Source organism: Haliaeetus leucocephalus, unplaced genomic scaffold (genome assembly GCF_000737465.1).
Source record: "Haliaeetus leucocephalus isolate CR32 unplaced genomic scaffold, Haliaeetus_leucocephalus-4.0 Scaffold598, whole genome shotgun sequence".
Taxonomy (NCBI): Eukaryota; Metazoa; Chordata; class Aves; order Accipitriformes; family Accipitridae; genus Haliaeetus; species Haliaeetus leucocephalus.
Genome location: NW_010973034.1, coordinates 6,668,670 through 6,692,540, shown reverse-complemented (window position 1 = coordinate 6,692,540; position 23,871 = coordinate 6,668,670). Strand labels below are relative to the sequence as shown.

The 23,871-nt window shown below is 39.9% G+C and overlaps 1 protein-coding gene across 2 annotated transcripts in view; it reads left to right on the top strand.

Annotated features, from left to right (window-relative positions):
* The window catches only part of RASGRF2 (Ras protein-specific guanine nucleotide-releasing factor 2), a 126,073-nt gene that overhangs the window by 1,153 nt on the left and 101,049 nt on the right, over positions 1–23,871 (top strand). The window lies entirely within an intron of this gene.

Sequence of the window (23,871 nt, the reverse complement as noted above, 5' to 3'; positions counted from 1 at the left end):
GCCCCCGAAAGCTGATCGGTTTGACACGCGTGTGCGTGTCGAACAAGCGAGTGGTTAAATACTATCTGTGCATTACATAACCGTGAAGAAAAGGACACCGTAGTTGTTCAGCGTAGATAGGGATCGGGTAACTTAACCACACGCCTCCTATTGCCTCATGTAAATTCTTGATCTAATTTTCTGCCTGGTTGAAATTTGTTTGAATCTGCATCTGGCACGCCCTAGTCCCTTTCCCCCTGAATGGGAGAAACCAAGCAGGTGTCAAACTGGTTTGGAAAAGTTTGGGTAACTGCAAGGAGGGTGGTTTTGAGGCTGGCTGCAGGCGTTGCCTTTAGGACACAGACCTAAGTCAGCTCCCGAAGACCAGCACATCTGCGTGCTGCGCTGGCGTGATAACTTTGCGAGGAGAGCTCAGAATCTTGTCTTATGTTTGTGCTTTTTTTGCCCATTTAGAACAAATCCTTCTCTGCTTAAGCAGCCTTTAAGGTGGTACGTGGTTAGGCACGGGAACTTTCGGAAGTTGGGATGGTCGTAGTTATGTCATACTCGTCTGTCACATTCTTGCTTGTTGCTTTGAGTCATGTTTTTATAAGCACTGATAAATGAAATACTGGAGGATTCCCTAGAAGAAATTAAACATGGAAATTTCCCTGTCTGCTTTACATTGGCTTAGCACACTTGTTTATCGGTAGTGTTCTTAAACTACCGCTTGACTAAGAGAACTGTGTGAAAACAATGCCTTTCCGTATCTGTTCGCTGGGAATCTTAAGTAAGTTGTGCTTTTATGGTGATGAATGTCTGGGCTGTTTGTAATTACATTTAGTGGTGCAGAGACAAAATAATTACAAGGGATGAAGCTGAATTTTTCATTGCTTTAAACGTCAGCTACTTACATGGTTTTAACAACAGCAGACTGCTGTTAAAGAGGCAGAAGAACAGTTCATTTTTTTTCATGGGGTACTAGTTCGAAAAGGCAGACCATCAGAAAATATCTTTTTCCTGTTCACCTTTTGCTTGATGCAGAATAAAGCTTTTGAGTGTTAGTAGTTTTTACAGATGTTTACTCATTAAAGCGCACCCTCGTTTGTATATTCATATACACACAAACCTTTGCTAAGGTGTACAGGAAGCTCCCTCAGCAACTAAAACTGATCAATCACAAGAAAACAGAGAAATATTTGAAAATTAAACGGCCCTTTTTATTCAGAAAATGTGGTCGTATTATTACAGGTGTGAGGTAATAAACTGCGAATCTTCAGTCTGTTAACAGAGGAAGACAAAGTTATTTTAATCAGATGATGATGAAAAAACCAGTGTTGTACATGTTAACTACTGGCAGTGTAAAAATACTGCCTAGATTTAATTTGCTTTGATTTAACCACACAAATGTATTAATGGCATAAGAAGCTCTCTGCCTGTTTTTGAAGAATCAGATATCTCTTCTCCAAAAGAGAGGGAAGAAAAAAATAATCTCTCTTAGTTTGGGTTTTGTTTACCTAGGTAATTTAGACATTAGAGTGATATGTGCTATAGAATTACACAAATGAGGGAGAGAGAGGAAGAAGAATTAATCACATGAGAGAGCTTCATCAGCATCCTTTGAGTGGATATTTGAAAAAGCAATCCATTTTCCTTAAGTTATGTAACTGAAGATTATGGAAAATGTATGCAGAACAAATAGATCTTGTTCTCCTTAGTTTGCAGATCCTTTTAATTTTAGTTTGAGTAGTTTAAGGATTACTCGTCAAGTCATATGCCAGGTAAGAACTGTGCTGAGAAGTTGTCAGAGTTCAATGGTGGGGGGGGAGAGTGTAGCAGCTGTACTTCCCTATACAGGAGACTGTATTTCAGTCAACAGATGTGTTTAGGTTTGGGTATCTTATCTCCCAACAAGCCCAGCAGCTGCATGATTTCACATTTAACCACTACTGGTGCTTTTATGCCCTTCCAGCAGTCCATCATGAGGGGACATTAAAGCATTACAGGAACCATACCACCGCTTTGTGGAAGATGCCAAATGCCGTCATAAGATTTGCTGTAATATTAAAGTATTAAGAGCTTGAAAAAAATTTGCAATGACAGAATGTGCTTTTTTTTGGTCTTTTCCATTAAGAGAATTATTATATTTTTTTCCTTCAGAAGGATAATTGCTTCAAAGTAAATTCTTTTAAAAGAAGTACAGTACCTTTCTTAATATTAACAAACTGCATAACGCATGACTTGGTTGATATTCTGGGAACATGGGATCAAATCGAGTATGTTGCAGATATTAAATGATCTGTAGTTTTTATTTTTATTTGTAGTTTTTATTTTTAAAGAAAAGTGTTTTGATCTCCCTCAGATTTTAGAAGAGTTTTTGTAAATGCCAAACAGTTGTTGCTATCCTCTCTGATTTCACATTTCAGAAAAACAACAGATTTATTGAAAGAGCAACTAGTGGAAGAAGCCGAGTTTCAAAACAGCAAATTAGGACATGAAAATATTACAGGTGAAAAGCTTAAATCCTGGTATTAGTTAAACTGCTTCTTCCCCCAGGAACTGTAGGCTGTAAACAAGTGCAGCTCCCAAGAAGTCCTCCACTGTGACAGCGACAGACTTGATGAGAATGAATTCCAGCTTTTGTTTCAAAAACTCTGGAAAGAGAATGGCTTTGTCTCAGTGAGTGGTTAGTCTCTTTCAAAAGTAAAGTAAAATGCCTAAAAATTATGCTTTCTGCAGTGTTTCATAGGAGACTGGCACTTGTTATCCAGCAAGTTCACAGATTATTTTTTTTTTTAAGACTGTTGGAAGCAAGTGAATAGAGGAATGTAAATATTACTGTTATTGTCTGCATTGGGAGGAGGCCTATGTGTTTAGTTTCTTGTGGATTGGATACATGGAAATGTTCTGATACAGTTATTAATAAGTGTCTTAGTGTATTTAAGCTTGTAAATGTTATACGATTTGAGCAGAGACTATTCTTTGTATCTTGCCTGCAATAATCTTCCTCCCACTTACCAAAATTAAATGCAGTATTAAGTCCATGTCCCCACAGATTAACAGAATCCAATTATTTGAATTTTTTCTGCTTACTGTAGCTCTGTATTCATTTTATAAAGGACATGGTGATTTTGCAGTGTTTGAAACCTCTCTATTTTACATACATTCCTTGAAGTGATAAGGCAGGCATATGCCACCAACAGCTTTTGCCGTACCTCTCTGCTAATTTAGTGTATATAAAACCTAGCAACAGCACTTAAAGGTCATTTTTTTCTGAAGATATAATGAATTAAAAGTTAATCTCTTCACTTTTATTGAGCAAAAAACCCCCAGTGTTGTTCAGCATCCTACGTCTGTTATATGTAGTAGATGGCTGAGGAGTGCTGTTACCTTTTTGTCAAGATAGCTTGCCACCTTCAGGTGTAATACTGTCCATAAATCTTACTGCTTGCCTCTGGGCAAGTAACTCCCTGGGATCTTCCAGTGCAAAGGTCCATCAGAGATGCCCTTGTTTTAGAAATTTCCTGCAGCATTTAAAAAATAATAGATGAATTTGTCTTCTCAGTATCTGAGAAGAAAAAAAATTTCTGGAATTTTTTTTTTCATCCAAACTTTCTTTTTTTTGGAGGGGCTAACTTCAACAGAAAGAATTAGTTAAAAAAGGTGGCCAGCGGGAAGGTTTTAAGATTAGTGCTGTTGGGGTTTGTGTTTTTGTAAGACCTTCTCATGAAAGAGTCTCTAAATGGTTCTTGCATGAAGACAACTTTGGGGTAAGTAGCTCTTGTTCACTTTCCTAGGTAATCCCTGTCTCTCTGCCGTTGTTCAGTCACTGTCATGAGACGATACAGTTTGTGAGCATATTCAACAAATACATTGGTTCAAACTGTTTTGATATGCATTTAAGGAGTAACTGAAAAATGAGTCACTGACATTGCGCTTAAGGCAAGCTGCATCGAAGCGGTTGCCTCTGGCTCTTCATGCAGAACTGTAAAGTGAATTTACAGTGTGCTTTCTGGCCTAAGGCAACAAGCAGTAAATAAATAGAAAAGCATAGCCCTTGTGAACTCTCCAGGGACTGAACTTTGCTACTTGATAAATGTTTTGTGTTTACCTGCTTGCTTAGTAATGAGCATATTTTGGGGATAAAGAGAAGAACAGAAAATCTCATGGCCATATATATTGCTATTTTGCCAAAATTAAAGCATTTCATTCTGTCTCTTGCAAATGTATGTTTCTGCTGTAAAGTTCAAAATGGGCTCTTGGTAACTATGCAAAAGTGGGGAATGTACCCAGCTGAGAAGTGAGTTACAGTGAGTTACATGTAGATGTAGTTTATTTTTGACATGCCTTCCTCTCGAAAGGTCTGTTAAATCCACACAGATGTAACTTGGAGAATATCGATGCCATTGAGTAGTTTAATATTAAACCTTTGGCTACCTTAATCCATGTCAAGTGACTTGGTCAGGAACTGGAGACTGATCTGTTGTTTTCTGTTCTTGAGTGTCTGTCACACTTCAGGGCAAAAGGCAACAAACGACACCACCTGAATATCTTAGACTAAGGAGTAATTAAAAGAACATTGGGACTGATGGTAATAAGACCAGATTTTGGTGAGGCAAAGTATTATTGAAGAGAAACCACAGGGTGAAGTTCTTAACATTTCTCTGCAAGATATCGTAAGATCCTGAAATATTGCAGTATGCTTTAACAGAAGTGCATACTCCTTAATTAAGTTATTGGAAAAATAATTAGATCCCAAGGCAAATGACATTTGGCAAAGGCTTATTTGTGGAGTTGCTGGGAAATCCCTTTAGCTAACAGGTGAAATGTCAGCGAGTGAAAGACTGGAAGCAGGTTAGAAGTAAATTAGAAATGCATCCCAAACCGTAAGATCAAAGATGTCACACAAACACTTACCATGTAAGAATAATGTGTTCCACCTTCTCAACCTCAGACATCACACGAAGGCTGCACAAAGTGACTAGAACCTACATACGGCAGTGTAGCTCACACCGATAATGTGAGTACTCAAATTACATTTAAAATAAAGTTACAAAGCAGTTTAACACGACTTTAATTCTTCCACCCATCTTATAGTCAGTGCTCCTACTTTTTTCATTTTGTCTCTTTTGTTGGCAGAGTTGCATCGAGTTGGCTTGGATCTGTTTAGTTCCTCAAATGTAAGAAGAAATTTGTAGAAAACAAAAAAATTCCTAGCACAAAAATAGCAAGTCAGTCCCTAATCTACTGAATAATTATACTCCATTTATCTTAATTTGCCTTTATTCAACTTTTAAAATATATTTGGGTTTTTTTCTTCTTCATCATCTAAGCAGATTGGTAAGGCACGTACCCTGTTTTCTGGTTGCATCCTACCCATATTAATTTCTCACTGTGTAATGGAAGATCCAGGCAGAGCTGCTTCTATCCCTGTACAACATTATAGTAGTCTTCATATATTCCTATACTATGTATTACAATGTCATCATTAGTAATACAGCAGCACTTCTTTGATCCACTTGCTGACGATTTACCATCCTAAGAATCTGCATGTACAGTAAAAGCTGTCACGGTTGCTCAGTTTGGCCACATATATTATAATTACCAATCTTGTTTTGCCACTTGTAATACGTCTGCGTTACTGAGTAGTTTGTGGAAAGAGGGAAGGGACAGGGCACATTTTGTTGCAGCCTGTTACGGTTCCTGGTGTGTCTGTCCATCTTGAGGAACAATGACATCCGACCCCCGTGGCAGTGCATAATGCCGACGTAGAGAGCTGATTGCTGCAGGACCCTCTGCCCGCATCGCAAATGGGGCACGCTAGGTAGTGGCCCACCGTGTGACTTCCAGTGGAGCAGATTCACACCAAAAAGAACACCTTCTTAACATAGACCATAGACAGCTGGTGAAGGTCGTGAGGTCTGAAAATACTAATGCACCGCTTTTGGCCATTCCTAGCGACAGATTTTTGCTGCTAGCGGTAGCACTCCTCTCTAGATCCACCGCTTCAAAGCAACTTTTGTACCACGGCTGCTGCGGAGTCTGAGGCAACACGAACCCATTTTTCAGTGTGAATGTTCTAAGCGTTCTCACTTTGTGCTTCCTAAAGTGGTGATAGACTGGCCAAATTTAGGTACTCTTTCATAGATCTGCTGGCGGGGGAGGGGAGTGGGTAGATTTTGTCTGGATTGAAAACAATGTCCATGTTTGTTTGTTGCCTGATTGTTGATCAGCCACAGCAACTCAGAAAGACGGTGTCATCCGCCTGTTCATATACTTGAAGGAAAATGAGATTCCACACGGTACCTCTTTTCAGTTTTTTCTGCCTACCAGCCATTACTGATGCTGAAGATTGATTGAGGGACAGGTTTTTTTTTAACACTGTGCCTCTGCACTAGATGTCTGGGAGCATATGCTTACAATCTAGCTTCCAATGTTTTTTTGACTTACCAATCCCATAAGGTTTTCTGTTTGAGGTACAGAATCAGTATATATAGAAGCGGAGGCTTCCCCAATTCAATCCAGTCATTTCAATATCTCTGTTGTATTTTCCATGAGCTCAGAACTGAGTTTTATTAAGAAGTGTTTATAAACTGCCAATTCTGAACTGAGCTATATTGTCATAAGTGATTTTACTGCCACTGTTTTACCGTGGAAGCATTTTATTGTGGCAGATCTAATCAGTTCCACTACTTCTTTTGAAAAGAACTGGTGGTGTTTTAAGAGTTAAGTGCTGTATCTGTTGAAAATAATCTGGGATTATATTCTCCCCTTTTTTCTTATGGCACTGTGGAACAGTGACTTTTGTCTGTTTTTTGCCTGCTGAGTTTTTGACTGCGGTATAATGGCTGAGTAACAAATTATCTGCTGCTTAGTAGTTCTGCAGTTCTGACTTAGTGTGGTTCAAGTTCCTAAATGACTGCAAGATTTCCATTGCACTACAGTGTGTCCTTTGCAATCTTTTGAACTCGGCAAGCTCACTATATTGCTTTTTTTAAAATGCTGTGCCTTTATTTAGCATTCCTTGAATAAATTTTAAACCCTGTGTAAATGTCTATGTACTTGCAGTAGTGGAATGTAGGGTAGGTTGCTGCTCATGCAGCTTTAGGTGCCCCACAACAGCTGGATTGCATTGCAGACAGTGAAGTCCTAGCCAGTGCCATCGGTGCAGTCTAGAGAACTAATCACCCCATCCTAAATTAGGTGTTTGCGTTTGTTAAACTGAACAGACCCCACTGACTGTAGTGAATAATCTTGGTTGACTGTCACGTGAACTGAATCGCCTGGCTAACGTGTGGACACCTGCATCCCAGGCACCTCAGATAAGGTCTTCTGCTGCTCTCACAGGGAACATCTGTTGGTTTTTCTCCTAGTCAGCTGTGAGATTTGAGTGTTTGTTGCTGTAGACAAAGTTCTGAAATTTCCTGTGCTGGATCCTAAAACATACCATATTGCTGTTTTCTGTTTGATATTTTAGGTATATGCTGGATCCTCACGTACAGAAGTTTAGGATGATTGCAGGTGACTGCTGGTTCTTTGTCTTTCTCCTTTCTGTTCACTTCCTCTCCCTTAGAGAAGTTGTTTCTCCTGTTTCAGCAAATGCCAAAGATTTTCTGTTCTCTGGAATTGTGGAGATCGTGTTCAACAACTGTGACAGAGTCTCTCTGATGTCCTCCAGAGTGAAATCCGGAATTTATTTTTAACCCCATGCATTCATGGGTGCTCAGGCATGACAAGAAAATTGCAACCTTCTTTTGCAGTAGTCATATTCTCTTCCATTTGGCACTCACAGAACAATTTTAGAGAAATATTAAAAACGCTTCCTCCTAATAAATCTGTTGCGGAGAACTTAAAATTTATGGGCCACCTGCAAAGCCCTCTTAAGAGAAAGATGGAGGAAAAACTGACAGAAGGGTGAAGGGATCCGATGTTGACACCTGTGCAGTGTAGTCATGCAGATATTTGTGTGTACAGGTGAAGGGAAGAACAGTACTAAATGGCACTGAGGGTAATACTGTTATTCCATTTGACATCTGAAGTATTTTTACCTATTCCTAGGGCTTGACCAGGCAAAAGAGGGCTCCTGGATGGTGCTCAGCCTTATATGTGTAATTTGTGGGGTATATTTGTTGGTTTTGTGACTGTGAGGTCTTCTGGCTGTAGCTTTCTTTCCCCAAGAAGTGTATGATGACTGAAGGGAATACCAGCTGAGCTGAGGACAGTGTCAGAGAGAAGATCCAGATGCATTGGTGCTTCCAGAGTCTGGAATCTTCCAGACTCCCACAACCCAGGCATCTCAGTGTTTTGGTGGCAGCAGATGCGAAATGTAAGGCCCGCTGGGGCAGTGCGTGCCTTCTCCCTCCAGTGGTTATCCCACAGCAGGGTACTGGACAGCTACGGCTGTCGCAGCGTCAGCTCAGTGTGAGGTCCAGGGGCTGGAGCAGAGCCTCTGGTCCTGCAGCTGCTCCTTAAAAGTATTAGTGCATGTTTGTGTGTGTTTTCAGTCTCTTTTGCTTTTTTCTGTCAAGTCCAAGGAGTTGTGTGCACAGAGTACATGAACAGGCTGTAGGGATGCAGGAACGAGCACCCAGCAGTCGCAGAAGGACAGACCCAAGGCTTCTTGAGGAGCCCAGCAGTCACTCTTCTGTCTGTGCTGTGCTCTGCAGTTTAAGGAGATCTGTTTCTTTCCTGGGACTCCTTTCTCCTAAAGTATTCAAAAGAAGAATTAGGATTAATATCCTGAAGGGGTTCATTTTCTATAGGGCTAGTCTGTTTTCTCCCCCTTCTTCTCTGAGCATTTGTAGTACGTGAGGCATGAAGCTGCAGGAGGAGAAGGATGACTTCATGGTAAAATCAGAACACCGCCTGTGTGGTGGGACCGGGTTCTGTCTTTTGCCTAGGATCTCTGTGAAAAATTGCACACATCACATCCATGAGCTGTTTCACAGTAATTAATCATTCCTCGTTTGGGGGACCCAGCTTTGCACAAGAGCTAGGCACGCAGAGGTAGAGCTGATCTCTGTGGAAGTAGTGGTTAAAACAAATAAAAGTGTCATTTAAATACCAAAGGCCAGTGGTTTTTCAGATCAGGCATCCAAACTGAGTTGCACCTGAAACGGCTGGGTTTTTTTGTGGACCATATTTGTGGTAATTCCTTCTTACCTCACTGGCTGTTTTGAAAATAATTGCATTATATCTAATGAAGCATCTGAATGACATCATGAGAAGTGTCATAGGACATCAGGTAAGAAGTTTCTGAACTCTGCTGATTAGTGTGAAATAGATAAAGCAGGGAGACGTGCATTCAAGAATCAAGATAAAGCAAAATATGAAATCATGTCTCACTTATATGTGGTAGCTGAAGTAGGATGTCCTGAAAGAAGAATCATGTAATAAAGGACTGCAATCATTATGCTTGCACATATGGGACTAAATTAACAATGCGTAAGGCAGCCTCAGACGTGGTGCTTCTCCTAAGCCCTGTGTACCTGGCTTTGTAATCTAATGCCAAAAACTAAAAAAAACCACCCCAAAACAAAAAAACCCCACCAAAACCTGAAAATAAAAACCAACGTGAAATTGAGGCACACACGCATGTAAAAAAATGAAGCTTTTTGACCCTCGTGATTTATGCTATGGAAACAACCAGGTAGAGACAGTTCATTTTGGTGCAGATTTGTTATTGTAACAGGTGTAAGCTTGCAGGGCCTGGACTAAGGTTTTTCTCATATTTTTGCTGCCTACTGCAGATGGAAGTTTCATAAGTGCATTACTTGGTAGCCTGAGGGAAAGTCTAGCTAGCTGGTGTCCAGTATTATATGGTCCGAAATGTGCAGCGACCTGAGAGAGTGCCGTCATCAGCAGTACAAAAATTGCTGCAGACCTACAGAGAAGTCATGTCTGCACCACATACACTAATATTACAGTGCTTTAAAGAGAGATACTCTTCCCTGATTGCTGCACTGCATTCTTGTAGCTTAGCAGCAGATAACTTGGCTACATGCCAGAGAACTGAACAAAGTAAAGGCAGCCACTCAGATGTACTTGGCAATTTAGAGTAATGCCAAGTGGTTCAATGTGAAATAAATAAATATATAGATTTACCTTTCATAGAAGGAGGGGGAGGGAGGGGAAGAAAAAAAGGAGGTATCTTCGCAGCTCTGATTTTAAATAGGCTTTCTTAAAGATCATTGACTTTCTGCAGATACCTCTTTGATTTTTTATTTTATTTTTCATTTTTTGAAGACATCTGAATGTGCATTTGTCTTATGTGTGTTCATAGGCTGGGTCATGGAGTAGAAGGATGGTTATTTGGGTTATGTCCTGGGTGCATTTGCTTGCTGAGGCCCTCACTCCCTGTGGCCTCTTGGTGAATCAGTTTCTTGACTGCCTTACTTCTGCAGTAGTAAAACAGACCTAATAGTGCTTCCCATATGTGAGCATATGGGTAACACCATCTGCATGGGGATATTTGTTTATCCTTGCAGTATTTTAGGGTGTTCATCTGCAGCTTAATGGGTGAATGCAGAAGTGGTTACCGAGTTAGTCATAAGGTATCATGTGGATGTTTCTGCACACAGGAGAAGCACGTGGTAAGACCTGAGAAGTGCCTAATCCTGAAACCTACAACTGGGGTATTCCTCTTGTAATTCATGACTTTATTTCCCTCTGCCACTGGGATCTGTTGGGTACAACTTGCAGATTTATCCTTCCGGGCAAAATGCTCTTGCTAGTCCCGTTGACCTCAGTTGTACACCTTGACTGTTTCAGGGAGTTCGGTTTTGATGCACTTAGCTGAAATTGGAAATTTCTCTTTTTTTTTTTTAAGAAGTTATTTGTAATTATAGCAGGTCCTCTTAATACTGCTTATGCTAGAAGAGTGTTTCTTCTCTGTCGTGACTTACGATTTCCGTAATCACTGAAATTCATTGCTAGGCTCATATTATAGGTTGTACACACGTTTGCTTCGTCTTTATGATGTCCTCTGAGCCGTTCCCTTCAGTGTTTGCTTTGCCTTGTGTAAATTTCAAACTACTGTTGTTTTGTCTTCCTGGTCTGTTTTCTGCCCCACAAATATTAATGCAGTGATTCTGAGCTGCCTCATGTGTGCAGCGCTGGGAACCCTGTATGAGTTTGCTTAGTGTCTGTGCTCCTGTCATTCAGATCATACTAGAAAATGACTCAATGTGCCAGCAAGAGGGAACACGTGAACAAAACTAAGTACTTGTGTAAGACTTATTTCATCATTTGTGTCCTTTCTCATGTCTTCTCAAATGCATAGTGTCCTACTTTTGTGCAACTGCTTCAGTAGCTTCCAGGGCAACAACATCTTATTTCTTTGTCTGTTGAGAGATCCTCACTTTCTACTGTTGTTTTCAAGGTGGGTGGAGAAGTGTAAGCAACCAAGTCTTTTTAATAAAGTCTTTGATGCTCTCTCCCATAACGTCATCATCGTAGACAGCTGACAAAATATGGGTTAGATAAGTGGACAGTGATGTGGATTGAAAACTGGCTGGATGACCAGGCCCAGAGGACAAGATAAAGATGATGTTGAACCTTCACCCAGGACATTTAGCTCTAAGACAGAACTGTTGGCCCAAATAGTAGGAATTTTTTCTGTAAGGGAAAACTGCAAGGCTTCCCACTTCACTTTCTTACATTTTCCTCTCTGTTTGTTGTCAGGAAGTAAAATCACATGTGAAAAGAAATAGATCTGCCAGGACATTGTTTTAAGTTGCTGTACAGTGATCAGTCTTACTTTCCTTTCTCTGGAAGAAATTTACTATTGGCTCGGCAACTTACGTGATGTGTTACTGAGAACCATAATAAAAATCTGAATTCAGAATTTCTGAGAGTTTTCTGAAAAGTAAAAAGATGAAAACTCTTTCTGGCTTTTTGTGCTTGTGATGTGCTTTTTTTTCTATTTGCATACATTACTGCAGCATGTATGTGGCATGTATTTTCTACTTCAGTTCTTTTCTGTTTTCAGGGGGAGTGAGAGAGGTTATTTTCTTTTTAATAATTTCCCATCTGATTTAAATTTGAAGTAGTCATTCTGGTTTGGCAAACATTTAAATTGTAGCAGGAAAAAATTGTGCAACTAGAATAAACTTAACTTTAAACTTTTTGTGCTAATAAGCAGAATGTGATATAACTGTTGCTAACTAAAGTTGAAGCCTTTTTTCCTTCTCTTGAGGTACTTGGAATATATCCATAGCTCAGCATTTTTCTGCTTTTGTTTTCCCATTGTGCTGAGCAGTAATAATATTTACAAAATACTTAGTTTTGCTGCCCTGGGACTTTGGAGCTTCTTCAGGCTGTGTTTATTTAGAGACAGAAGGAAAGAGAGGAAAGTGGTTGATAAGCTTTAGTATATTCAAGAAACCGTCGGAAGGGGTAGTGTTGGCTCTAGTGTGTATCACTTTGTTACCCTTCTTCTTCCCAAGTTTCCTCTTATCCTTTACTTGTCTGTACTGTTTATTCAGGTGGTGCTTTTCTTTTTTAATCTTCACCCTCCCAGGATATCTTTGGGAAATACCTATGCAGTAGTGAAGCTGCATGATGTATAAAACTGGAACATCCCCAAGCAAAGCTGAGCATTGTAAGGGTTTATTCCTACTCCACTTCTATAAAAATGCATGAATGTTAATTCTTACATCAAAAGCATAGAAATAAGCATCTCTCCTTTACTGTGTGTATATCTGATATAATTTCACTGGAGTGGCTTATTTAAACTAAGTTGACTTCAGAGTTTAGGCTCTTCTAAATATATCAAGTGGGACCAGGTGCCTGATCTGCTTTAATACCATGTACCTTTTATTAGGGATTGATCAGCTGCCATTTCCATTTATATTTCCTGATGTTCTTTCTTGATTCAAGGTTATTTTTAGGTAACCCAGGTCAGGAAGGATATGAATGGGGTGGAGTGCTATGGGAAATGTAGACAATTAATGGAAAACCTATTTGGAAGAGAGTTTTAGGAGCTTCCAAAGAAGTGTATACAAAAGTAATTGACTCGTTTGATTAAAAATGCTTATCAGAATCAGGCTGCCCCCCTTACCCTCTTAAAAACCCCTGAATGTAGCTACAGCAAATTATTTAATTACCACTGAGTAATACTTATGTCACTAACAGTATCCAGTTCTACATGTATTGTATATATAACCTGCAGCTTTTATTACGGATTACTCATGAAGTGAGAATGTTAGTAGTGTATGTTAATTTTTAGTTGTTATTTGGGGTACTGGAGTATGTCAAATATGCTTAAAACACCAGCAGTTTTTCATGAACTGTTTGAGAAAAACACGAGGCTACTAAGGTAAAAATATGGAAAGTTTCAGCCTAGAATTTTTGGCGCCCTCTCTTGTTTCTGACTTTGGGATTATAATGTGGCACAACAGAGAATGACATAACATTGTTACTTGGGTGTTTTTTTAAAATTAAGGACTTAAAAGGAAGCAACTAGTTCAGTGAGATACTTAAAACCCATTTTGTCACTGAGGGTGGGCATATCTGTCTACAGTGTTTATGTTGAACAAAAACTGTCTCATAGAACAAATTTTTATGGTTATAGCTGTCAGTAGCCTATAAAAACCCTTTCTACTAGGAAATCAAGACTGCCACTAAAAAGTCTGAATTCCTCTTTTTCCTTGTCTGCTCCTTTTCCTCTGTCAGGTAGCTGTACTGGGAATCTGTGATCTCCCACTGCCTTAATAAAGTCCTCTTTGACAGGCAAGAGTAACTGCGGGTTTTTATTATGCAGATGACATTAGCTGTTCCTAAAGATACCTCCTCCAAGTAACTGAGAAAATATGCAGTATTGTAAACTGTTCTGTGATGAATGGATTCATGTGCTGGTCAGAGCCTTGCTCCCCCCGTGCTGCTTTGATGTTATTGTTCTGGTGGGCAACCTGTGAGTTCATTCCTGTTCCTGGGCTGGGTGGGTGTGGGGACAGCGTTGTTTGCATGTATGTCATAAAAAATATCCAAAGCAAGTAACCACTTCCTGTTAGATAGTAATAGCAGATTTATTTAGCAGGTTTGATGCATTTGAACCGGTAGCAGCCATTTGGGTATACGGAAAGCCTTACTCAATTTCAGTGCCCTCTGTTAAATACTCAGAGAAGCTAAATTAGAAGATACCACTTGTACATGGAGGAGCCAAAGCTGTATAACTGTAGGCGTCTTAGAACTAGGCATGCTTAGCTTACCATACATAGACACAGGAAGGCACAGTAAGATACAGCAGACATTCCAGATTGGATTAAATGGAAGTGTTGGCACCTGTTAGCGTAATAAACACAGAGTAGACAGCAAAAGTCCTTGTGATCAGTAAAACAAAATATGCAATATGGACTTGGAAGCATGCAGAGATGCACTTTTTTTGTTGTTGATGTTGTTACTGAAAACTGCTCTGAGGATGTCCTTAAACTTAGCACTTGAAATACTTGTTTTAAAAACTTACACTGAATTAATTGTTCTTATGTACTCATTAAGTAACATCAGCTTAATTTTTGGAAACATTTTCTGATACTCGCTTTAAGTTGTTTCTGGACCTGTAACATACTGGGGTCTGCGGGTGAATTCAAGTGTTTTAAAAACATATTATTTTGCATATTATTAAATATTACATAAAATTTAATAAATTTAATGTTATTAAATATTAAACATATTAATATTTAGAGCATGGCAGTAAACCCAAAGTTTTGAAAAATTCCTGTTTTATTTCCAAAGTAAACCCTCTCTCATCATCTAGAAAAGCTCCTTCTTGCAATCCTGAAATGTACTCCATTAAATGTACTTCATTAAATGTATTTTATAAGTTTTGCCTACGTAACTCCTATGATCAGGGACTTGCAAATGTGGTAGTAATAATTCTACTTGTTGTACGTGGCAGTCATCACACATTCAAAGTTGCTTAGTGTTTTTTAAATTAATATGTAACTTTTCTATCTGTAACACAGGTCATGTTTTAAAAATAATGCTTGCACATCTCCTTTATAGTTAGCCATATTACTAGCAAGCCAACTAGATTTTCCAGAATCAGTTGACAGCCAGCAAGAATATGATTGCTTTAAGTATATACAATCATCTAATGTATTAAAAAAAAAAAAAAAAAGAAGTCTTGAAAACTTGCATTAAATTTGGTTTCCTAGTCACACACCTACACTCAGATCTGGAAACTGATGTCTGGTGGCTTGCCTGAGATGTTCTGATGGTTGCAGAACATTAGATAACTGACAATTATGGCACTCTTACCTAGCTAAACATTTCACAATAAATAATAAATCTTTGAGGTCTCCCTTCTGATTTCCTGTATTCTACTGATGTATCCTTGTCTTGATATGGAGAAACGCTGCTGCCTTCTCGTAGTTCGGTGTGAATGCTCATTGTTTCTTTGAGACAGTGTTGATATCTGGGCCATTGAGGTGCTGACCTACTATATATTTGAGACCCTTTAGATGCTGAGGGTTGCATATGGCTAGAGACCTTTCATTTTAGAGTACTTTTTATTGTAAGAAACAAAAGGGGGGGTTGCCATGTTTCTGTAGCGACGTCATGTGGTGCAATTTGTTGTTAACAGATAATGTTTACATCCTGACTTCCTAGCCTGAAACGTGAGTGAGGTCAAAATTACCAACTAAGCTATACAACTTGGTTGTGTTTACATGGCTCAAAGCAAAACACTGTGTGTTTGATTTAGCTATGTGGACAAGGAGATTTATCAGTATGGTGCATAGAGTACCTTTTTAAAAATGTTTAGGACCTGAGAGCACTAGACAACTTCTGAAGAGATGGCACACGCTTAAAGCTATCAGCCCTTTGCTATAAATCAGACTTAATTACATGCCATGCACAGTTGGTACATAATTCATTTTACAGAATGCTACCTTCATTCTCGTAACAGTAGCAAGAGTTGAGTATTGATTATGTCAGCGTAAGCTTGACCACCATAGATCAAAAGTTCACTGAGCCCAATCTTCACTCTCTCCTATGTCAGCAGCTGATGGCTGGGTAAGTGTATTGTAACAGAGCGTCCATGATGCTTTCCACAAATGCTGGCTTAGGCTCTAGCAGCTTGCAATCCTGATACCCTGAGCTGAAGTTCATGCCTTTGCAGTTAATAGCCATTTTTCTTCTCAGACTTTGCCAAATGCCTTTTTGAACCCCTGCATACTTACTTCTAAAGTCTCCAGTGGCTGTTGCAAGTAGTTTGAGGGCTCGCTACATGTTATCATAAAGAAATACCTTTTGATTTTTAATCAAGACCTTAATGTTGTAGTGTTCAGAGCTGATGAATCTCCTGCAGCTTCATGGTGACATGTCTGACCAGCATAAAGGTATGCAGCCTCACGCAGCAGCACATGCACAAAACTTGGGTGTTCAGTACACACAGATCAGCACAACCAGAAATGCTCAGCACTGGTGCGAACACAGACAGCACCAATGGCCTCATCCTGTTTCCCACTCTGGCTGATCAAGATGAAGGTCTGTTAGTGGGAAATTATGCATCTTTACAACATGGTTCCCTCCAGAAAATGGCCTAGACACAGTTCATCCAGCAGCTGGCTCTTGGATCCCCTTCCCTCCAGTCAGCTCATGCACAGAAACACAGACAACACCGGAACAGGTCTCTCCACAGACCCCCAGACTTTATGGCCCCACCAGTAGTTGGCCTGGACCTTCTGGCCCCTTCAGTACCTGAACTGCTCCAGTTGTCTTACAGAGACTCACCTATCCAGCCCAGACTTACTTCTGTATTGATAGCTGCCTGCCAGGTGGCTTCTCCTGCTCACTGGCTGGTGTGACTTGATATTCACTAGCAGTTGCATTCAGTCCGGTTGCTGGCACCACAGACACATGGGCCTCTGTGACCTGTGGTCTGCCATCCAGTTGACGGCCCTTGGAGGTCCATATACACACATGCACACAGATACAGAGTCCCCTCATCCAGGAAAATAGTTAGAAATGGAGTTTAAGGTGAAAGCAGGAGACACTGTGGTGATCAAGCACAGGGCATGGACAGGCAGATGTGCTGGCCAGACTGGCCCTTTTTATCAGCTTATTCCTTTATTTTCCCATGCTTACTCATACTTTACCCTGCTTTTGCTTCCTCCTGTAGTCATCCTGTAACAAGTCTTGTACAATCTGAAAATGCTCTTCCCTGCTCCCTGTAACAAGTGTCCTACTCCTCTAGCCACTATTCTCAGCCTGAAAGGTGATCTGAAGAGCCTTTCCACTGACTCGTCTGCATGGGTTTCTCACAGTAGGCTCTCTCATCTTTTCCCTCTCCACCTTCTGCCAGACTGAAGAATCCCAGCACATATAACCGTAATCATACACAGGAACCATTCTACACTTTTCAGTTTCTTTCATTGCCGTTCTCTGTAACTTAAAGCTCTGCCCTGTCCTTTCTGAGATGAGAATGATACAATCACAGAATGGTTTGGGTTGGAAGGGACCTTTGAAGATCATCTAGTCCAAACTCCTTGCAGGGACATCTTTTACTAGATCAGGTTGCTCAAAGCCCCGTCCAGCCTGACCTTGAACACTTCAAATGATGGGTATCCACAGCCTCTCTGGGCAACCTGCTCCAGTGTGTCACCACCCTCATTGTAAAAAATTTCTTCCTCACGTCCAATCTAAATCTACCCTCTTTCAGTTTAAAGTTGTTGCTCCTTGTCCTGTCACTACAGGCCTTGGTAAAAAGTCTTTCTCCATCTTTCTTTTAAGCCCCCTTTATATATTGGAAAGCCACAATAAGGTCTCCCCAGAGCCTTCTCTTCTTGAGGCTGAACAACCCCAGCTCTCTCAGCCTTTCCTCATAAGAGCGGTGTTCCATCACTGATAATTTTTGTGACCCTCCTCTGGACCCGCTCCAACAGGTCCATGTTCTTCTTATGTTGGGGATTCCAGAGCTGGATGCAGTACTGCAGGTGGGGTCTCATCAGAGCGGGGTAGAAGGGCAGAATCCCATCCCTTGACCTGCTGGCCAGGCTTCTTTTGATGCAGTTCAGGATGCGGTTGGCTTTCTGCATGGCAAGCACACATTTCCAGCTTGTGTCCAGCTTTTCATCCACCAGTACCCCCAAGTCCTTCTCTGTAGGGCTGCTCTCCATCCATTCATCCCCCAGCCTGTGTTGATATTGGGGGTTGCCCCAACCCATGTGCAGGACCTTGCACTTGGCCTTGCTGAACTTCATGAAGCTCCTCCAGCCTGTCAGGGTCCCTCTGGATGGCATTCCTTCCCTCTAGAAAATCAACTGCACCACTCGGCTTGGTGGCATCAAGCCAGAATGTACCTAGCACTGAAAATGTAGGTTGGCCATTTATATACATTATGGCAGGGAGCCATTTTCTGTTTTGCTCCCATGCTGTCCTAGAATGTCTTTCTGATCAGTACCAAGCCACAGCCTTGAGGTTTTCCATTACAGTCCCAAGGCCTGATTAGTGCGTAGTCAGCTCAGGGCTTATTATCATGCATGTAGAGTACAGATTGTCTTTCACCATATACTTCTTTTCCTATTTATTTACATTGAATTTCAGCTGCAGTTTTAACACTCAATTGGTTGATACTGTAAAGCTTTGCTATAGCTATTCAGAGATAGTCTTGTTCTATGCTACCTTGAATAATTTAGTCTGGCAAGAAAACTGTTTGTTTTGGACATAAGGTGCTTTGTTTGTTTTATTTTTTTTTTTTGTAGAGGAAAGGTGACTTAGATGTTAAGAAAAAATGTTGCAGTGTAATTAAAATGTAGTAATTATTTTTACTATAGATTTGCCTGCCACTAACATAACTTATGATACTTCTACATTTCAGTCACACTTACAACTGAAGTCCAGTATGTCAAATTGGTCTTAAAGTAATTCTAGGCCAGGTAGCAGTCTAGTCATAAAATTGCTAGATTTTGTGTGACTAACTGCCTGGGCATTCAGTCATTGCCAGTATATGCTTATTTACCTTTATTGTAGATGGCTATTCTGAGTATTTTCTATTTTTTGAAGTATATAACAAAATTTGGCAGAAATCCACTGTGAAAATTTCTTGAACCACAAAATAAAAATCTCACTGCTAAATGGAAAAAGCTTCTAGCATGTAGTTTTCTTTGTGTTTTTAAATAAAAGAAAGGTTAATGCATCTTATGCACACACAGGAAAATGTATTTATTTTAAAAATTAATGCCCCCTTTTGTTATGAAACTATTTTGTATGTTTAAGTCATAGTGGGGGAAAATAATTGTTTGTAAAACTGACATATTTCAATTTTATGCCATGCATGTGATTCACATAATTGACTGGAAAAATCTTTTGTGTGTCATTGCAGTTCTGAATAACAGTCCTATGTGTGCAAACAAACATTGAAGTGATGGTGATCCTGTGTCAAAAATAGTTCATTAGCTTCAGTGCTAAGTCTTAATTGTAATCATTACTAGTCTGACAAATGATATAACATAATTTTAGCAACATGAGCCCAGAGCCTCAGGTCGTCATTAGTGTGTATCTAAATACGTGAGCAGCAAAGTGCTTTTTTTCAAGGGGAATAGCAAGGAACATGGGAAATTTGGACCAATGCTAGTTGAAAGTGTAAGACAGTTAAGTAGCCTTCTCAGGACCAGATTCTTGTTGTTGTTGTTTCAATTACCTGCTGTAAGAATTTTATGCTCTGCTAACCTGAAGTGAGCTCTTTTTCACAATGCCTTTGGGGTCAAGGCTGTGTCAGTGAAGGAGAAGTTTTTGCTATACCAGTGTGTTATAAACTGTGCCTATGCCCCATAAACAGTTGTTGGTTTTTCCAACTTCTAGTGTTCTGCACATCAGAGTGGAATGGTGTGCCCTTCTGCGTGAGGGTGTGCAGAAGTGTTTTCTTCTACTCTGTCTTGATTATGCCCAGTACCTGTTCAGCTAGTGCATTTGGTATTCCTCCCATGCTTTAGCAATACTGACCTGTGTGGGCTGTAATGGGCTAGGAGTGGCCAAGCAAGATGCTAGCAGCTTCTGGCTCCACAAGATGCCCGTAAGTTGTCCTGCGGAGGCTGGGCTGTGTGAATAGCAAAGCCCTGTTGGTCTGGGAAGTGCTGAGTAATATGGCCCCTAAGCGATAGAAGGACATGAAGTTGCAGAAGTTGCCGAGACCACCACTTTATGACTTGGCATCTATGGTGAAACCAGTTGTGCATCCCAGTTGGGCATGAAATGTCTGATGCACATCCTCTTCAGATGTTCTGGCTTATGTATCACCTATTAGCCAGTGCTGGAGGTGGGTTAGTAAGCTGGATGAATGCTTGCTTTATGCCAGTATGGTCATTTAATTACTAAATTGACTGGCACTTTGTTGACTCTTAGAAAGTTCCCCTATTATATTAAAAAAATCTAATATTTTTTGTGCCTATAAAAAGCTTCATAAACTGATACCAAATGATTTTTTAAAAAAATTTCTTTAATCTGTTTTCAGCCTAATATGCAGCATATAGTATTTATTTTCTCTAATTTTCAAGGATGGAAAAAATCAGTATAGCAGGTGTAAGATACAAAATTTCTTTAAGGCATATGTATATTGCATCATAATTATAAAACATGTCTATTGATCAGTGTTTGCACTTGTTTTATGTTTTGTGGTTTCTTTTTTCCAGAGTTAATAAATAAAATCTTAAGTACCTTTGAATAATGGGTTTTTTCTTCTGTCACTGAATAAATAATGAATGTCAAGTTTGGGCAATTTCTTTTTAGTTTTTGCAGTTGAGCATGTGATGTGAAGCACTAGCTCTAGGCCTGCTCCTCAAATCTGCATGCAGGTCATTTTAAAACCTTTGAGGTGAGGACAATGTAGAGTGGAGGTGGTACATAGAAGGGGTTGAGTAAAGAGAACAATTATTTTATGTGCTGGGACCTTTAACATGCAATGGATTTTCAGTGCCTAGAAACTTGTTTGAGAGGTAATGCAGGAAGTAAGAAGGCAGAAGAAATAATGGGTGATGCTAATTGGAATTGCATCATTTTAACCTCAGTGTAAGTGAAATCAAGGTCAGATCTAAAGACCCCAAATTCCTCTGCATTTAGTTGAAGTTTTGCCATTTATTTCAGTGATGATAAGAATTTAGTGCAGGAGTCATAATTTAGCGAGCTAAATTAGAGGACAGGTTGTTAGGAGCTAAACACCCACTATTCTTAATTTCTAGTAGAGCCAATAGTTCTGTATGATCCATGTTTTACAGAGGCATTTGAGTATCTTCATCCCAACTCTCTGTCTAGCTATGTAAATAGTTGTATTTGTATTACTGACTTCCTTAGCAGGACATGGTGTTTTCTTGTATGCAAGTCCCAAATTATGCTGGGACATCTGTCACCTTGTTATATTGCAAACTAGACTTCAGCTTGTTTGGTTAGAACTCTGCTTTATAACTACTTTAGATTAATGACATTATGATTACTTTGCTGTGTACTGTAGAAGAACAGGAATAAATTGCTCTTTGGTGTTTCAAATCTAAATGGCAGTCATTTAGCTGGAGCAGTGGTATAGATTGATACCTATGTTGTGGAAGTTTAAAAAATGATTTGATATAAATATTTTCAAGAGACAGGTGTCAGTGGTGACTTGAAATATCTAAAATGCAAACCTTTAAAATGTAGAGAGCTGTGACGCTGCTTTTAATGTTAACATTTGTTCAGCAATTCAAGCTGCTGTTGTAATAGAAAAACATTGCCTTTTTAATGATTGAGAAGTAAACATGATTAGTTGTGCTGCAAGAAAAAATTAGGTACATACCTCTTAGGAAAAGAATCATCTCCTTGCAGCACTGGTGGTGCAAATAAAGCATTTATATACTGTGTTTTGTAATAGCACATGCTTTTGTTTTAAAATTATTAGAAGGAAAGTGACTCTTGCATCTCAGTCACAGAGTAGCCACTGACAGCAGCAACTAATGGCAGCCACTGAGAGTTGTTTTTTGGTAATTTTATTGCCCGTTTTCAGGAGCAGTTTGTTCTTCTCCCTTTCTCCAAATCATTTAAGAACTAACCAGAGGCTGTGGTCACAGATAGGATGATAGATAGGTGGCTAATTTGAGCCAGGATGGCAAAACCTATAACCACAACATGTGACTGCCTGCCATGCTCACTTGCTGTATTCTGTTTATGCAGAACTTATTTTATAGTGCTGTTATGCCTTTGCTTCGGGTAGTTGTCATGGTTTAAGCCCACCCCGTAACTAAGCACCATGCAACCGCTCACTCAGTGTCCCGTCCCCCCCCCCCCCGCCCCACAGTGGGATGGGGGAGAGAATTGGAAGGAAAAAGGTAAAACTCGTGGGTTGAGAGAAGAACAGTTTAATAGAACAGAAAGGAAGAAACTAATAATGGTGATAGTAGTAATAATAAAATGACAATAATAATAATAAAGGGATTGGAATATACAAGTGATGCACAATGGAATTGCTCACCACCTGCCAAATGATGCCCAGTTAGTTCCCGAGCAGCAATCCCCCCAGACCCACTCCCCCGAGTTTATATACTGGGCATGACGTCACACTGTGTGGAATACCCCTTTGGCCAGTTGGGGTCAGCTGCCCTGGCTGTGTCCCCTCCCAACTTCTTGTGCCCCTCCAACCTTCTCACTGGCTGGGCATCAGAAGCTGAAAACCCCTTGACTTAGACTAAACATTACTTAGCAACAACTGAAGTCGTCAGTGTGTTGATCAACATTCTTCTCATACTAAATCCAAAGCATAACACTCTACCAGCTACTAGGCAGAAAACTAACTCTATCCCAGCTGAAACCAGGACAGCAGTATTGTTCCAGGTCCGTTCTCTATGGTTGGATCCCACAGAACCTCCTCACAAAATTCTTGATGGAAATTTGTCTCTATATGATGATAGTGATAGGAATGTCACTTTGAAGCTAGAATTTTGTTGAACAGTATTCTCCCCCTTCTCATTTTTCTCCCTTACTGCAGCTAGCTACATCATTCATGTTTCTGCAGGAGGCAAGTAAATTCACACGATTTTTATGCCACATCTTTTTTTACATGGGAATATAGAATTTTAATGCTACAAGACAGAATATACAAGAATGCACTGTAAACATCTGTATAAAAACAAATGTTTCCACAGTTGTGTTCAAAATGTGAACTTTGAAACTTCCAGCTTTAGTTATCAAAAGCACTGTAGCTACTTTTGCATTGTTTTATCTTTGGAAATGATAATTTTAAGGGCTTGACAGGGATTGTTTTGTGGGTTTCTTTCTTCTCTTTAAGAAACCTGAATGAGGTTATCTTTCTGACACCATGTCAGGCAGTAGGATGGCAATCTTCATAATTACTACAACTTCTGCAGTAGAAGTAGTATCCCATTTTTATGCAACTGGTAGAACAAAGAAGGTTCTTAATTTTTTACATTACAAAAGTTAGAGAGGAGGTGCCAGAAATAGAAGTGTAAGAATGAAAACAAGGAGGATGGAAATCCAGGGAGGGTTTCTGTGGATGCTGGTCTTCAACTTTTTGTTAGAATTATTTTGTGTGGAAAAAGTAGTTTCAAAAAACCTGAAAAACCCTCATTCAATTTACTGCATTTTTTCCCCTAAGTGATTGAGTACATAGTTTTTGGCTGGTTTGATTTTGTAAATCAAATTACCTGCTGACCCCCAGTGAAATACTTGGCTTTGAACTGAGTTGCATTAATCTTCATTTGTCTGTAGTGCTATGCTATCTCAGAGAAGCTGGGTGTGGTGCCTCTCTCCTTTTCTTGTATATCTTGACTCCCTACTGCTTCCACTGCAGCTGAGCGCCGTATGTCCTGGAAGAGACAAGAGACCCATCATGGAAGTATAGCTTGGATAAGGAATACACCTGTATGGGGCAGGAGCTGCATTATGGTTCCCTTTAGGCACATATAGGTTGAT